General features: G+C 42.9%; 1 protein-coding gene across 3 annotated transcripts in view; it reads left to right on the top strand.

The window, feature by feature from the left end:
* inf2 (inverted formin 2) overlaps positions 1-16,045 on the top strand; it is a 94,740-nt gene that overhangs the window by 21,122 nt on the left and 57,573 nt on the right. The window contains exon 2 of one of the 3 annotated variants that reach the window (XM_033027039.1): positions 8,046-8,160. The exons of the other annotated variants lie outside the window; for them this stretch is intronic. The gene's annotated coding sequence lies outside the window, so the exon portion shown is untranslated. The remainder of the gene's footprint in view (positions 1-8,045; positions 8,161-16,045) is intronic. 3 annotated transcript variants of the gene reach the window in all.

Here is a 16,045-nt window from a genome sequence, read left to right as displayed (position 1 = left end):
TATCAGCGCTTGGTCTGTATCCTTGCCTTGGTGATTCAAGTGCTCATCAAAATACTTCTTAGATGTTGTGAGTGTCTCCGCCTTCAACTAACTCAGTCAGTGTGCTCCAAAATCCAGACATAGCTCCCTGCAAATTCCGCTCCAAAAATACCATTGAATATATTTTGGCTGTAAAAATATATATATATTTTTTTTAAACGAATCTGACATGAACTTTCTCCCTTCTTTTCCAGTAATTTCCCTGCCTTTAATCAATTCCCTCAGATTTTGTCCTCTTTTTAAACTGAGAAAAAACACCACTGTAGGACAGAAGAACAACAAACTAACATTATAACATAACAAGGAACTGCAGATGCTGGTTTTCCAAATAGAGGCACAAAGTACTGGAATAACTCAAAGGGTCAGGCAGCATGCACAAAACACTGGAGTAACTCAGCGGGTCCTGGAGACCTTTGTACTATCTTTAATCACTTTAATAGTAAGATTAAACGAGAACTTACCAGTTTGAAGTTTGATCTGTATTTTATGAGGAGTTACGATGAGGGATTACGTGAAGAAGCCCGCCAGGACGCATGCGTGCCATTCTTCAAAGCAGCGGTGTGAAATCACAGATAACTGTAATGACTAAACATAGTAAGATTAGAGAAGAGATACCAATTAAGTATATGATCAGGGTGGGAGCGGAGGGCACGTAATCCCTCATCGTAACTCCTCATAAAATACAGATCAAACTTCAAACTGGTAAGTTCTCGTTTAATCTTACTATTTTACTTCGGAGTCACGTGAGTGACTACGTGAAGATTTTAAAGCTCTGTGATTTCATGCCGTGGAACGAGTCCATGCATCACGTCTGCCTTGACTGTGGGAGGAATTGTGTTAACATAATTTGGACATGAATTCGACATTGAAATCATAAAAATGTTTAACACAAGTTTATAACCACTTTATATGGGTTTAAATTAATTTACAGAACTTAAATTGTTTCTGCAAACGTTCCAGGTTTCATTACTGGTTTATTACAAAATAATTGGAATGTTTCCCCTCCAGACCATCCTGCTGCCTTGAGGATTTGGTCCATTGGTACATCCAACTGTATGCTGCCGATGTAGCTGCAGCCCTGGTGGAAAGATATTTTTAAAATTTAGTATCCACCCCAGCCTGTGTTAGCAACTGTTTCAGCCATCTTGAGATGGTCTGGACCGTCACTCTTGGTGTGGTTGCTAGTGGCTGACCAAAAGTGCCTTTTCATTGCCTCTTAGGATATTTGTTTTCTTCATGTATAACGACAGATGTCTTGTTATACACAGACGGTCATCTGTTGGGTATGACCTAATTGTATATTGAGGCCTTTTCTGTTCTGCTTACTATCTCATAAATATGAAACTTAATATTTTCTGTTGAGGAAGTCATGTTGTCCAGTCTAGTTTTTGCAGTGACTGTATCCTCTGTGCCCTGACCAATACCATTAGCATGACTGTTTAATGTCAGTCTGTGTAGGGACAGAACTGTTGCTGGAGACCAATTCCTGAGCATCTTCAGGATTATTCTCACATCCCATATTAGGGAGTATCTGGTTCCCCTCATAGGTTTTGTACCAGTGGGTGAGTCCCAAAAGTGTAATGGTCTGTCCCCTGCCATAGGTAAGTCGATAGGGCACTTCTGGCGCAGTTGATGGCACTGTAACTGAGCCCCTGATCATAGTGGAGGCCTGCCAGATATTGCAGAACAGATTGGATGTTCATGTCTCTGATTCCATGTTTGATACCACTGGGAACCATGGTTGTGTAGGCCAATCGGGTACTATCAATACCAGATGCAGAGTCTTGCTGTATTTCCTTAATGCCCGACTGATGAGGCAGGAAAAGGCGGGAATGCGTAAAATAACTTGATAACTGGTGGTTAAGTCTGGATGTTCCATGTTTTGCTGTGATATCAGCAAATACTATTTTATTCAACATCCATTTGGTGTTTTTCATTAAATTTGCGTGACCTGGTGTTTGCCACTGAATTTAGTCTTCCTGGTAGGTAAGTGGCTGATATCCAAATATCTCTCTGGATACACCGTTGCCGATTTGTATAGCCAGATTGTCACATGATGTCGATTTGTTTCCACCCTGTGGTTAATGTATGCTACCACGGTGGTATGGTATTGGTGGCTCCGCACCCAAGTGCACTGGCATCAGTTTGTAGTACCATGGAAAGGTTACTGACAATGCTTGGATAGGAACAAGGCCAGATGTTGTCTATCCACCATTTTAGTTCCATTTTAGCTTGATTGGTAGTTTCACAGATCTGTCAAAGTGACCTGCATAGTTTAGAGTGCTTCCAAATTGTGTGGCTGGAAAGGCAGCCATCATTATGCCAATTACTTTAGCTACCAATCTGATGGATGGTTTGCTGATGTCAGTGAGGATATTGCAAGCCTCTATTAAATCTCTAGCCTTTCCCTTAGGCAGAGTCACCGACATGTGAACTGAGTCAATGGTGAAACCCCAGGTAGTCCATAGTAGTGGAAGACGTTAGTTTAGATTTAACTGGATGAAAAATGAATCCCAGTTTTCCAAATAACTTTTGTGTGGCTGTTACAGTTTGTTTGGCCAATTCCAAAGTTTTGCCCATAATGAGTATGTCATCTAAATATGCCATGACCATGTGTATACGTTTCCGTAGAAACGCTTGGGCTGGTTTCAAAAAATTTTTGTGAACAGCTTGGGCTGATGATAACCCATTTGGCAGTACTTTATACTGTCAGATTTGTCCCATCCAGTTAAATTTTGAGTAACATCTGTGGTCACCTCGTATAGGCACTGAATGGTAAGCATCTTTTAAATCGATGCTGGCCCTTGAAGTAACCTTAGGGAATTAATTGTTAAGCAGTAACAAAGGTATCTATTTTGTCAGATCTATGATGATGCGATGACCATCATCTTGTTTGTTTTGATAAATATATTGGACACGAATTCTAATGGTTCGTGTTGAGTTTTCTCAATTACACCTTTTATGTGAAGCCGCTTCAGTTCAGCTTGCGCTTTTGATTTCCCTTTATCAGAAAGCACGAACATTCGGTTCAGTATATGTTGAACTGGAGAGCTGTACTTGTGTATAAACTCTGTTGTATATCCCTGGATACTGCTTAATCATGCTTCATGCATTCAGAAAAGAGTGTAATCTCCACCCAATCTCCGTGCCCACTGTATATTGTAGGGAACCAGACCCACCTACCTCTATAGTTACCAGTGGCAGGTTTACTTTTTGTAGGTTCTTCGCTGTTGTTGTAGCGCTGGGGTCTGGATTTTTGGTTTGGTTGGCGTTGGAGGTCCTGCATCTTCCAAGAAGGCCGGCCTGGGCCATGGCCTAAAAGACTCATGTTTGTGGGTACCGGTCCTTCGAGCTTTCACCAGTTCTGCTGGTGGGTGCATGGGGGTGCTGGGTTCCAGTAGGTTCTCTTGTTCCTGCACCACCTGCACACTTGTCTTTTCTTCTGCGGACCCCTCTTCCAGGTCAGCCCAGAACTGACCCGCAGTGCTCCCCTCTGATGATGTAGAAGCACTGTGCAGCCCTGAAAAAGGTACTGCTGTGGGTTTATCATAGGGCCCACAGTGACCCGACTCCATCTCCCGGAGTCTGTCACGTTGGAGCAAAGTTCCATACACCGCTTCTTCCCGCTCCAGCGCTCTCGGGCGCTGGCCGCCGGCGGTTATTCAAAGTCGGACTCCTCTGAGTCCACGACTTTGTTTGTTTTGTGTCTAGCCTTTCCGCCCGGCCGCGTGGATCTGGCCAGTGCGGAGGCGACATCGGGCACAGCTGATCCCACTACGGGTGATCCAAGTGCCGCTGGCTGCTGCTGGCTGCCCGCTGCTCCGCGGTCCTCCTTCTCCAGCTTTGTCCTCACTGTCCTTCCGTGGAGTGGATATGGCCGGTGTGGAGGACATCTGGCACAGCTGATTCCATCTAGCCCACCAGCTTTGTCGCAGCCCGTTGTTTCTGCACCTGCAATCAGCATGGAAATACAAAAAAGACCGCAGCTCATACCTGCAGGTCCAAGTTAAAATCATTGCTACGGGTGAGCGTCGTTCCATCCCGTCTGCTGCCGTTATTGACTGGTCAAAAGTCAACGGCCCCATTTGAATGGTCTCCCGCCCGGCCGTGGTGTTCTGGCCGGCGCGGGACCAAAAGTCGGCACTGCTCTTCCTATTACGGGAGATAAACGTGCCTTCAGCTGCTGCCGGCTGCCTGCGACTCCGCTGTCTTCCCCAGCCAGCTTCACTAGCAGCACTTGTGGACACTCCTTTGTCCAGCTTCCCCTCCTGTACAGACCCAGCGCGGGGAAACATTTTGCTCCCTCGCCCGACCCGGTGCGGGAGCGAGTCGGGAGAGAAAGTCGGGCACAGCTATTCCTTGCCTTTGGTTGCTGCTGCCGGTGCTTTTCTCCTTTTGTCCCCTAATTTTAAAAAGGGGACAGAACACAAATACAACCCACTGTCTTTGTGGGTTGTTGGTTCCGATTTCTTCCACCTGTTTGGGGTGAAGTTTGGCACTCGCTCCCGTTATGGGAGATAGTGGTGCCGACGTCCGTTGCTGGCTGCCTGCTGCTGTTCAGCGGCAGCTCGGCAGCCTTTCTGCAATCAAGAAAAAAGGCAAGGAAAATTTCTCTTACCTGTTGTTGCTGGTTGTCAACCTGCCGTTCGGGAGGAACGTCCTGCCTCCCGCTGTGATTTCCGCAGCCCCACGGACCCATGTTAGGTCCTTGTCCGAGTTTGTCGGACTGACGGCTCCGGAGTATTTCCTTGTCGGTGTTTTCTCACCGGAGCTAAAGTCGCACGAACTCCCGCTAAGGGAGACTGTCGTGCCACCGGCCGTTGCTGGCTGCCTGCTGCTTGCAGACTCCTCCCCCGCCAGCTTTCAACAGCCTTCCTGTAGAAAAAAGGTAAGTAAAGAAAATGACGTTCCCTTACCTACTGTTGCAGGTTCAAAAATCCTGCCATTTGGGAGGAACGTCCTTCCTCCCGACAATGACGAGTTGCAATGCGTGTAGCGCAATTGATATGCATGCGTCCTGGCGGGCTTCTTCACGTAGTCACTCACGTGACTCCGAAGTAAAATCAGACTTTATTTTGCACCAAAGGTTGTACCCTTTAACTTTATCTGTACACTGTGGATGGCTTGATTGTAATAATGTATAGTTCTTTCTTTGACTGGATAGCATGCAAACAAAGGTTTTTCACTGTACTTCAGTACATGTCCAAACACATGTCTTCATTAGGAGCATAGACATTGAAACCCTTGTTAAATGCCCTGGAGTGGTCCTCATCCTTGATAGTATTTCTGCTCATGGTTAGTGCAGTCAAGGTTTAGAGAGATATACACAAAGTGCTGGAGTACTTCAGCAGGTAAGGCAGCATCTCTGGAGAAAATGATGGGTGACGTTTCGGCTCGGGACCCTTCTTCAGAGAGGAGGAACAGGCCTGAAGATGGGACCCAACCTAAAAGATTTCTCCACAGATGCTGCCTGACTGAGTTACTCCAGCACTTTGTGTCTATCTTTGCTATAAACCAGCATCTGTAGTTTTTTGTTTCTACCTTAAGGTTTATAGGAATATTGGCCCACGCGGGCTGGTGTAGATAGGGCATGTTGGACATAAGGCCATGTGATAGGAACAGAAATAGGCCATTTGGCCCATCAAGTCTACTCCACCATTCAACCATGGCTGATCTATCCCTCCCACCTAACCCCATTCTCCTGCCTTCTCCCCATAACTCCTTACACATGTGGGCAAGATGGGCCAAAGGGCCAGTTTCTGTGCTCTATGACTCTATGACTTGATGACTAAGAGACAGCTCTGGTGCCGATTCTCATTCTGCCCTTCCTATGAGTACAGACCCTGCTATAACTGGAGCAAAAGAACCATTTTGCACTCTCACTAATGTGCTGATAACAAAACAAGCTTTAGCATTTCAATTTAAGGTTCTAAAAACACCTCTTTCCAACCCTCCAGGGCAACAACACCCAAACAGCACTAATAAGTGAATGAGGAAAATACATTCCATTAAAAGAGAGTTGCCTGGGCTTAGAGTTGATCATTAACATTTGGCAAACTGCATGCCTGAATTGTCCAATTTACAGGGGACAGATTATTATCCAATGGGGTTAGGTTAGGTAAGGGGGAGGTGCAGTGAGACCTGGGTGTCCTTGTACACCAGTCACTGAAAGTTGGCGTGAGGTACAGCAGGCAGTGAAGAAAGCTAATGGAATGTTGGCCTTCATAACAAGAGGATTTTAGTATAGGAGTGTTGTGTATTTGGTGCTTGGAACTGACTTTAAAGAACACTCAGACACGGGAGTAAAACTAACAAGCTTCTTTATTTCAGGATGCCACCTTGAATCTCTCCTGTGCATGTGTCCCATTGTGCAAGACATCAAATATGTTAATTACATACACTATAAGGAGTAAAGAGGTTCTGCAGTTGTATAGGGCTCTGGTGAGACCACATCTGGAGTATTGTGTACAGTTTTGGTCTCCTAATTTGAGAAAGGACATCCTTGTGATTGAGGCAATGCAGCGTAGGTCCTCGAGATTGATCCCTGGGATGGCGGGACTGTCATGTGAGGAAAGATTGAAAAGACTAGGCTGGAGTTTAGAAGGATGAGGGGATATCTTATAGAAACATAAAATTATAAAAGGACTGGACAAGCTAGATGCAGGAAAAATGATCCCAATGTTGGGCGAGTCCAGAACCAGGGGCCACAGTATTAGAATAAAGGGGAGGCCATTTAAGACTGAGGTGAGAAAAAACTTTTTCATCCAGAGAGTTGTGAATTTGTGGAATTCCCTGCCACAGTGGGCAGTGGAGGCCAAATCACTGGATGGATTTAAGAGAGAGTTAGATAGAACTCTAGGGGCTAGTGGAATCAAGGGATCTGGGGAGAAGGCAGGCACGGGTTATTGATTGGGGACGATTAGCCATGATCACAATGAATGGCGGTGCTGGCTCGAAGGGCCGAATGGCCTCCTCCTGCACCTATTTTCTATGTTTCTACCGGTAGTGATAAAGACACAAAGTGCTCAGCGGGTCAGGTAGCAAAATCATGTGATGTTGACTCTATGGATTAATGTTGTTTGTCCCATTGACCCCATTACGAATGAAAGCTTTTCTGTACTGCAATGCTTCTAATGGTTTTCTGCTCCTACAAGATAGGCCTGCCTTTCTTGTGATTTGAATTGGATCCTATTTTGATTTTTTGACTAACCAGCTTCAAGCATAAGTGTCTGAATAAAGAAATTTTCCAAAAATTCAGATACAGTGACACATATTACACGTATCATGTAGAGACACACACACACACACGAAGATTAATTCCTTAAATAAGTTACCACATAATGTAAAAACTAAGTTTGCACCGAAATAAGATGTCGACTTGTATTTCATATGATTACAAGTTCTATCATGATCTGTCACATCAGTTGAAGTGTGTAGGAAAGAACTGCAGATGCTGGTTTAAATCGAAGGTCTGAAGAAGGGTCTCGACCGGAAACATCACCCATTCCTTCTCTCCAGAGATGCTGCCTAACCCTGAGTTACTCCAGCATTTTGCGTCTACATCAGTTGAAGTACCTGATTCACTTTGTCTGAACTTTTTAAGCAAAATGCTTAGGATTAATAAAATAAAAAGTTAGCACCTGTGACAAACTTGAAAAGTTTGTCCTTACATTGTCCAAGGCAATTGTAAATTCACTACAAAATGGTTTCCACGTTTTGTGTTATTTTATTATTTTCATGTGACCCACTGTGTATACCATTCAACCAGCTTTTGAAAAGAACATCAGTCTGATGTATAATATAATCACTTGTGGGTTTTTGGCTGAAACAGCAGAAAGGAATTAGTCATTGATGTTGGCAGCCACTGTGCTGTGATTAGCAATTCAATCTCTGAAATCTGCTTGCAGAGGCACAGTGCAAGGGTTTTCGGTGCGTTAGTCACAGTGGCTCAGTACAGATGCCTGTGCAGCTAGTACACATTATCTTCGTGAAGAATTTCACTTTAGAGGCACTGGTGAGCAGGATACCTTTAAAAGTTTGGTGTAAATCAAGGGGATTCATTGTAAAAGCCGGGGATATTTGAAGAGAAGGCAACAGCTATTCTGCATGTGCAACTCCTGGGTAAGATCTTTCATACTGCATTAGTATTCAACAATAAGGTATAGTTTAGAGTAAGTTAAACTTTCCAGTCATGAGGATTCAGTGCACTGAGTGAAGTGTGATGATGATGAAGTATGCTTGGTTAATGCTGTATTTCCTCCGTCAATTCAAAACAAATATGTAGAGCATTAATTTAATGAAATGTGTGTTTATTTCATGGTTTTGAACAAACATAACAATATTAAGAATTTAATCACGTTGAATTGATCAATATATTTTTGATACAGATTGGTCTTTGGCCAGTCACATGATTGAATGGTTGAGGCATGGTTAATTCTAGTAAACGGATGCTGCTTGATGATCTTTAAAATCTTCTACCTCTCGAATTTCTCACCAAGGTATCTCCCTTGCTTTGTTCTCCCAATCTCTGCAATTTTTGACCCTCAGTGATTTCAACCTCTGCCACAAATCACCTGGCTTTCCCTCGAATTCTTGCCCTCCTGTTCTCCTTCAATCCTAGCCCTCCAAATAAATCATCCTGCTTTTTCTGACCACCTGATCACTATATCATGCTCTTATAACTCTCATAGTGAATGTGACTGTTTTCTGAATACTTGCATGTATCACCCTCCATGCATCTCTGTTCTTCTCAATATTATAATCTTCTGAGTCCACCTCCTCCCAGAAGCCATAGACATTGTCTATATGGACAAACAAGGTCTTTGATAAGGTTCTGCAGGTGGGTTAGATCACATGGGATCCAAGGACAGCTAACCGGCTGGGTAAAGAATTGGCTTCATGGAAGGAAGCAGAGGGTGATGGTGGAAGGTTGTTTTACGAAGGTGGTTTTACGAAGGTAATAGTGGAAGGATAAATGCTTCTGGACACCATCAGTACTTTATCCTTGCATCGACTCCCAACTTATTTCTTATTCTCATGCTCTTCCTAAGTGACGACATTACCACCATTAACCAACTCTACATCATTACCATTTCTCTCAACCCCTTCATCATCCTGAACTAGTTGGACAACTTGACAGATATCCAATATTCACATCCTAGCCATCGACTCCATCTCTCTCCCTGGCAACTTCCTAAAGTTTGCTGCCTCATTGTATCTCTCTCTTCCTTTGAGACACATCTTTAAAACCTTTTTGACCCACATTTTTAGATTGGTTACATGACATAACATCAAAAATTGTTTGATAACACAAACAATAACTTTGCTACTCTACGCGGCAGATCTATCCCTTGCTAAATTGACTAATTGAGGTGAGTTTTATCTCAAATCAGTAGTTTTGGGTTGGGTGGTTGGGATATTAAAAAGTATTGAACCTCATTGCCCCACCAGCACTCCCACTTCAAGTTCTAATGGCGGTGGGATTTTCAGTAGCTCACCAATACACTAGGTAGGTTAGTTATTTAAATTATATTGTAAGGTGCCAGTCTCACAGAAAGAATGATAATCTCAAGGAAAAAAAGTACAAGAATATGAGGAATAGCAAGCAGGAATAATCCATGCAGCTCTCTGAAGTCTGCTCCATCATTCAATAAGATTCTAATCCATTTCCTCAGATACACATGGAGACCAATCATCTCTTAGTCTCAGCCACGAATATCCTCAGAGTCTGAGAATCCACAAAGTAGATTTAAACCTGGTTGAAGAGGATTTAGTTTAGTTTAGAGATATAGCGCAGAAATACTGACTGGCCCTTCGATCTACCGAGTCCGCGCCAAACAACAATCAGCCATATATTAATACAATCCCACATACTAGGGGCAATTTGCAGAATCTAATTAACCTACAAACCTGCATATATTTGGAATGTGGGAGAAAACAAGGAAAACCCACACAGTCACAGGAAGAATGTACAAACTCCGTACAGATAGCACCCGCAGTCAGGTTCGAACCCGAGTCTCTGCGTTGTAAGGCCGCAACTCTACCTCTGTGCCACTGTGCTATCCCACTGAACCACAGACCAATGGCCATTCTCCTTACCAGCTGGGGATAGTTTGCCTGCTTCACACACTCGCTCCATACCCCACCCTCAGTGCCCTGATCCCAGCCTCCAATCTTCCCTCTCCATATGACAACCTCTCCTTGATCCAGCTTTTAATCTCCCCTCTGTTTAGTTTCCATCTCTTGTCCTGATTGTAGTGTATAACCTTGCACTGCATTGAACGTTGATCTCTGATTTCCACATTTCTGAGTGATCCACAATCTCTCGCTTTTTCGAGCTAAATAAATGTTTGGTCGCATTCCTGAATATCATCAACTTTTGAGATAAAAAACTCTGAAGATTCATAATGCAGTGTGAAGATTTTTCTGCACATCCCAGTCCAAACCAAAGGTCCTTTGTACTGATATTATACTGCCTGGCACTAGGCAGGGAAAGAGAAAGGACGACATAAAAACAGCTGTAGTATCAGTTGAAGGCTGCCAGCATTTGATGTGTGCACATTCTGTGACTAGACAGAGTCATACAGTGTGGAAACAGGCCCTTCAAACCAACTTGCCCACACCGACCAACATGCCACATCTACACCAGTCCCATCTGCCTGCGTTTGGCCTATATCCCTCTAGACCAGCCTTTTCCATGTACCTGTCTAAACGTTTCTTAAATGTTGCGATAGTACCTGCCTTAACTACCTCCTCGGCAACTTGTTCCAGACATCCACCACCCTTTGTGTAAAACATTTACCCCTCAGGTTCCTACTAAATCTTTCTCTCCTCACCTTAAACCTATGTTCTCTGGATTTTGATTCCCCTACTCTGGGCAAAAGACTGCGCATTTACCCGATCTATTCCTCTCATGATTTTGTACACTTATGTGCACACATGTCAGCTGATAAGTGATTCTTCATTGAGTAGAAAAAAAGTTTGATTAGTTATATTATAAAAGACACTCAGAGAAGTAACTCATGTTCGCTGAAAATACTGCCTGACCCACTGATTTACTCCAGCACTTCTGGGGCAAATTATATTGCTGATACCAGTTATTGTTGATCACCACAAAGCAAATTACGCATGTACATATTGTATAATTAACTTGGAAAGTTAATGAAGAAAGACCCAATTTCTTCTTTCTATAGCTCAAATAAAATATTAATCAGTTGGAATGGGAGGAGAATGGTTTGTTAATTGTTTCTGCTGTTATATAAAGAAGATAACATTGACAATATTATACTAACACAGATAACATTATTATTTGCTGACACATGTCCTGCTTCACCGACAAGTAAAAGGTGGGAGTGGTTCTAGGCCTTTCTACATCTGCTCAGTGCTACCATCAGGTTAGCAAGCAACACCAATGATTTTAGACCTCTACTATATACCTATGCCAACATCCTGGTAACAAATAACAAACCAGAGGAATCTGTAAGAAACATTTGTTTTTTATTCAATTGTTCATCTTTGCTACTTTGGATAAAAAGCAAGATCAAATCCCTCAGGATAACTTTATTTCAACATACCTTGCACACAATTGTATTTGTATATAAGTTATTTACTCTCATGTCCAATCCTAATGTCACTAGTTCTCATCCCTGCCCATTAACAGACCCACGAACACATTCAAAGACATAAGAGCTCAAAGTAGGGGAAGGCTCCACGTAGGATCACGGGTGACAAGTTACCTCAGTTCCCTTTCCCCCAACAAACGCTATATCCATTGTTTCTCTAAGCACACCAACACCTCTACTTCCTTAGATGGCTTAAGAAGTTCGGCATGTCCGCAACAACTCTCACCAACTGATGCGCTGTAGAAAACATTCTATCGGGATGCATCACAGCATGGTTTGAGAACAGCTTCATCCAAGTCTTTAATCGGACTTTCCTGGACTTGCACTATACGTTATTCCCTTTATCCTGTATCTGTACACTGTTGACAGCTTAATCATAATCATATATAGTATATTTGCTGACTGGATAGCACGCAACAATAGTTTTCACTGTACCTCGGCACACGTGACAATGAACTAAACTAAACTAAATATGAGAAATAAAATGAAAATTCATTAAAAATATCTAGGAGAGAATTGCGGATGCTGGTTTATATCATAGACACAAAGTGCTGGAGTATCTTGGCGTATCAGGCAGCATCTCTGGAGAGAACAGATGGGTGACGTTTCGATTCGGGACCCTTTATTCTCCAGAGATGCTGCCTGTCCTGCCAAGTTACTCCAGCACTTTGTGTCTATCTTTGGTAATATTGATTGATAGGTTGTTAATCCATGCATATTTGGAACTTGATGCTTGCTGGAATCTTCTTCTTGTTCTTCTTAAGCCCTTTACTCCTCTAGGGAGCAGGGGCCATTGACAAATTTGACTCGGTTGTTGGCAGTTCTTTCGAGATCTCCCCAGTTGAGCCCACTCTCAGACATTTTTGTCTGGACACCTCTTCTCCAGCTGGTCCTGGGGCGACCACTTTTCCTTTTTCCTTGGGGGTTCCATTTCAGGGCTTGCCGAGTGATGTTTGAGGCAGGTTTCCTGAGGGTGTGTCCAATCCAACTCCATTTTCTCCTTCGAATTTGTAGGTCAATGGGGTCCTGGCTTGTTCTTTTCCACAGGTCCACATTGCTTACTTTGTCTCTCCACCAGATGTTAAGTATTCTCCTAAGGCAGGTGTTAGTGAATGTTTGCAGCCTGTTTGTAGTGTGTTTTGTTGTTTCCATGTCTCTGATCCATACAGCATCACCTGTTTCATATTTGAGTTAAAGATGCATATTTTGGTGTTGAGATGTGTTTTGAGCTCCAGATCTTCCTGAGCATGTTAAACACCACCCTAGCCTTATTGGTTTTACTTTTTATGTCTGCCTCTGTCCCTCCGGTGATGTCCACAACACTGCCTAGGTATGTGAATGGTTCTAGCTAAATTCCACCACGGTAAATTCCACCACGGTAAATTTACCGTGGTGGAATTTACCGGTCACCATGTGAATAGACAATAGGCAATAGACAATAGGTGCAGGAGTAGGCCATTCGGCACTTTGAGCCAACATCGCCATTCAATGTGATCATGGCTGATCATCCCCAATCGGTACCCCGTTCCTGGCTTCTCCCCATATCCCCTGACTCCGCTATTTTTAAGAGCCCTATCTAGCTCTCTTGAAAGCATCCAGAGAACCTGCCTCCATCGCCCTCTGAGGCAGAGAATTCCACAGACTCACCACTCTCTGTGAGAAAAAGTTTCCTCATCTCTGTTCTAAATGGCTTTAGTTATTTAGAAATAAATATTCTAGCATAAATGCTGATGAATGTTTCTACCTCCTCTAGAGCAGTGCTGTGCATAAGGATAGGGTTGCTGGTTTTGGAGTGGATCCTCATCACCTGTGTCTTTGCAGTATTGGGTGTAAGACCAGGTTTTGTTGCAGCTTTTGAGAGTCTGTTCGTCTTCTCCTGCATTTGTATCTGTGTGTGTGAAAGGAGACCTATGTCATCTGCAAAGTCAAGATCATCGAGCTGCTCCCACATTGTCCACTGAATTCCATTTATTTTCCCTTCAGTTGTTTCCATCATGATCCAATCAATTGCCAGGAGGAACAGGAATGGTGACAATAGACATCCCTGCTTGACGCCCATCCTGACACTTGGCCTGCATGCATAACTTTGCATTAGGTGCATAAAGCCAAAGAATCCAGCTAGGATTTGCATTTGAGCATTGATCACTTCCTGACCACGAGTGAAAGGGACATAAAATAATGGAAATGATTGACAAAGCAAACAGTGTCTTTGCAGAGAAAAACAAGGTATTGTTAACAAATAGACAATCAACCAATGGGAAGGAGACAGTTAGTTAGTCAAGGGTGACAAGCAGGGTTCCTTGGGGAGCAGCCCAAATTTGTGAGTTCGGAGAAGGTCAGGAGTGTGAACTTCCAATTTTTGGGCGTGAGAGAAAAAAATGATTGATTTGAAAACGTAAAGGCAGCTAATTTCCCGGGACAGTAAAGAAACGCCCAAGGATCTTGACTTGAAAAAGACTTCATAAATATAACTGATATTTTTATGTTGTCACACACATTTCTGTTTGTCAAGTCTTAGCTTCTTCACATTTAATGTAAGTGACTGCATTTCATAAGCCCGTTAGGTATTAATTACATACAGTATAATGCAGAAACTGTTCACAATAACCCAAGTATTTAAAGTTCACTCATGCTGACTTCATGGAATATAAAACAGAACAATGTACCTCAGAACAGGCCTATATTCCCACAATGTTTGAGCCAAACACGATGCCTAGCTAAACTGATCTGCCTGCACATGACCCATATCCCTCCATTCCTTATATATCCATACATCTATAATAAAAGCCTCTTAAATGCCACTATCTTACCGGCCTCCACCTCCGCCTCTGGCAATATGTTCCAGGCACTCACCACCTTATTGGTAAAAACTTTCCCCGCACATTCCCTTTTGAACTTTGACCCTCTCGCCTTAAAGCTATGCCTACTAGTATTTCCACTCTGAGAAAAAGGTTCTGGCTGTCTACCCTATCTATGCCTCATAATTTTATATACTTCTATCAGTTCTCCCCTCAACCTCTGGCACTCGAGAGAAAACAATCCAAGTCTGTCCAACCTCTCTTTGTAGCTAAATACCCCTAATCCAGGCAGCACCTTGCTCCACCCAACCCTCTGCACCATTCCTTCTCCACATCTAGACTCATTCTAAACAAAGGAGGCTATTTAAAAATGTGAGTACTAATATAATGTATTAACAGTTAATAAGGGAATGTCTCAAACATACAATACTTTGTTAATGATTTAAACTAATATTGCCTTGGTCCGTGGTCACTGTTGGAAGTGACTGTTAGAATTATGTCATGTCATAAATATTTTGCTTTTTAAAATTTGATTTTGCGCTTCATCATGGAGTAAACTTAATACTGGATTAAATTTCACAATCTATTACTCCCACGAGGTTCCTGTATGCTCAGGAGAATTGCCAGCATTTTCCAATGCTGTATTTCTGCCCTGTACTCCCTTTAACAACCAAATGGGAGCAAGGACATGCCGAATTTAACATCCAATCTCTGAAATGAGCTCCTTCACCCAACTCTTCTGCAGAGCCATGAATTTATGAAATATCTTGGTTGACGAAGAAATAGTGAAATCTGGCTTTGACAGAGACACTCTCACTTGTGCAGGAATGAAAAATATAAATCAGATCTCAGTCTGGTGGCTTGATATCCATTTAAACTTGTCAAGCAGCTGTCAGCAACTTATTCCAAGTCTGAAGAGCAGGAAGCTGGAAAATTAAATTAGGATGCACCAACCTCCTGACTCACTGACATGACCATTTCCTCAATTAGAAAAGCTGATTTACAGTTCAATTGGGTTATTATCAAATAATAGACACAAAGTGCTGGAGTAACTCAACGGGTCAGGTAGCATCTCTGGAGAAATAGGATGAGTGACATTTTGGGTCGGGAGCCTTCTTTAGACTTCTGGAGAAGGATCCTGACCCGAACCTTCACCCATCCTTCCTAATGAGGGAAAATTAAACAAAACTTAATGACGAAAATTCTAAAGTTCACTGCAGATTCATTCAAAATGTTCCTGAGTCATTGCAACATATTCAAAGCACTTGTGAGCAGAGGTTGGTACAGACCGTTGTTCATTACTGGAAATTAACCAAAGTAACAACAGCAGCACATTCAACATCGAACCATAAACTACTGTGTTACAGAGGTTGACTTTCCTTCACTTCAGTTGTCTGAAGAGGGTTGTCGACCCAAACGTGACATATCCATGTCCTTCAGAGATGCTGCCTGTCCTGCTGAGTTACTCCAGCATTTTGTGTCCATTTTCATTTCAGTAAGCTGCAGACTTTGGACTTTATTTACCAGAGGTCAACAAACAGTAGCAGATTAATCAAGGTAACATAGTAATGACCCCTTGGACCCACC

The sequence above is a fragment of the Amblyraja radiata genome, chromosome 9 (assembly GCF_010909765.2).
Source record: "Amblyraja radiata isolate CabotCenter1 chromosome 9, sAmbRad1.1.pri, whole genome shotgun sequence".
Lineage (NCBI taxonomy): Eukaryota > Metazoa > Chordata > Chondrichthyes > Rajiformes > Rajidae > Amblyraja > Amblyraja radiata.
This window is presented reverse-complemented; position numbering and strand designations above follow the sequence as displayed.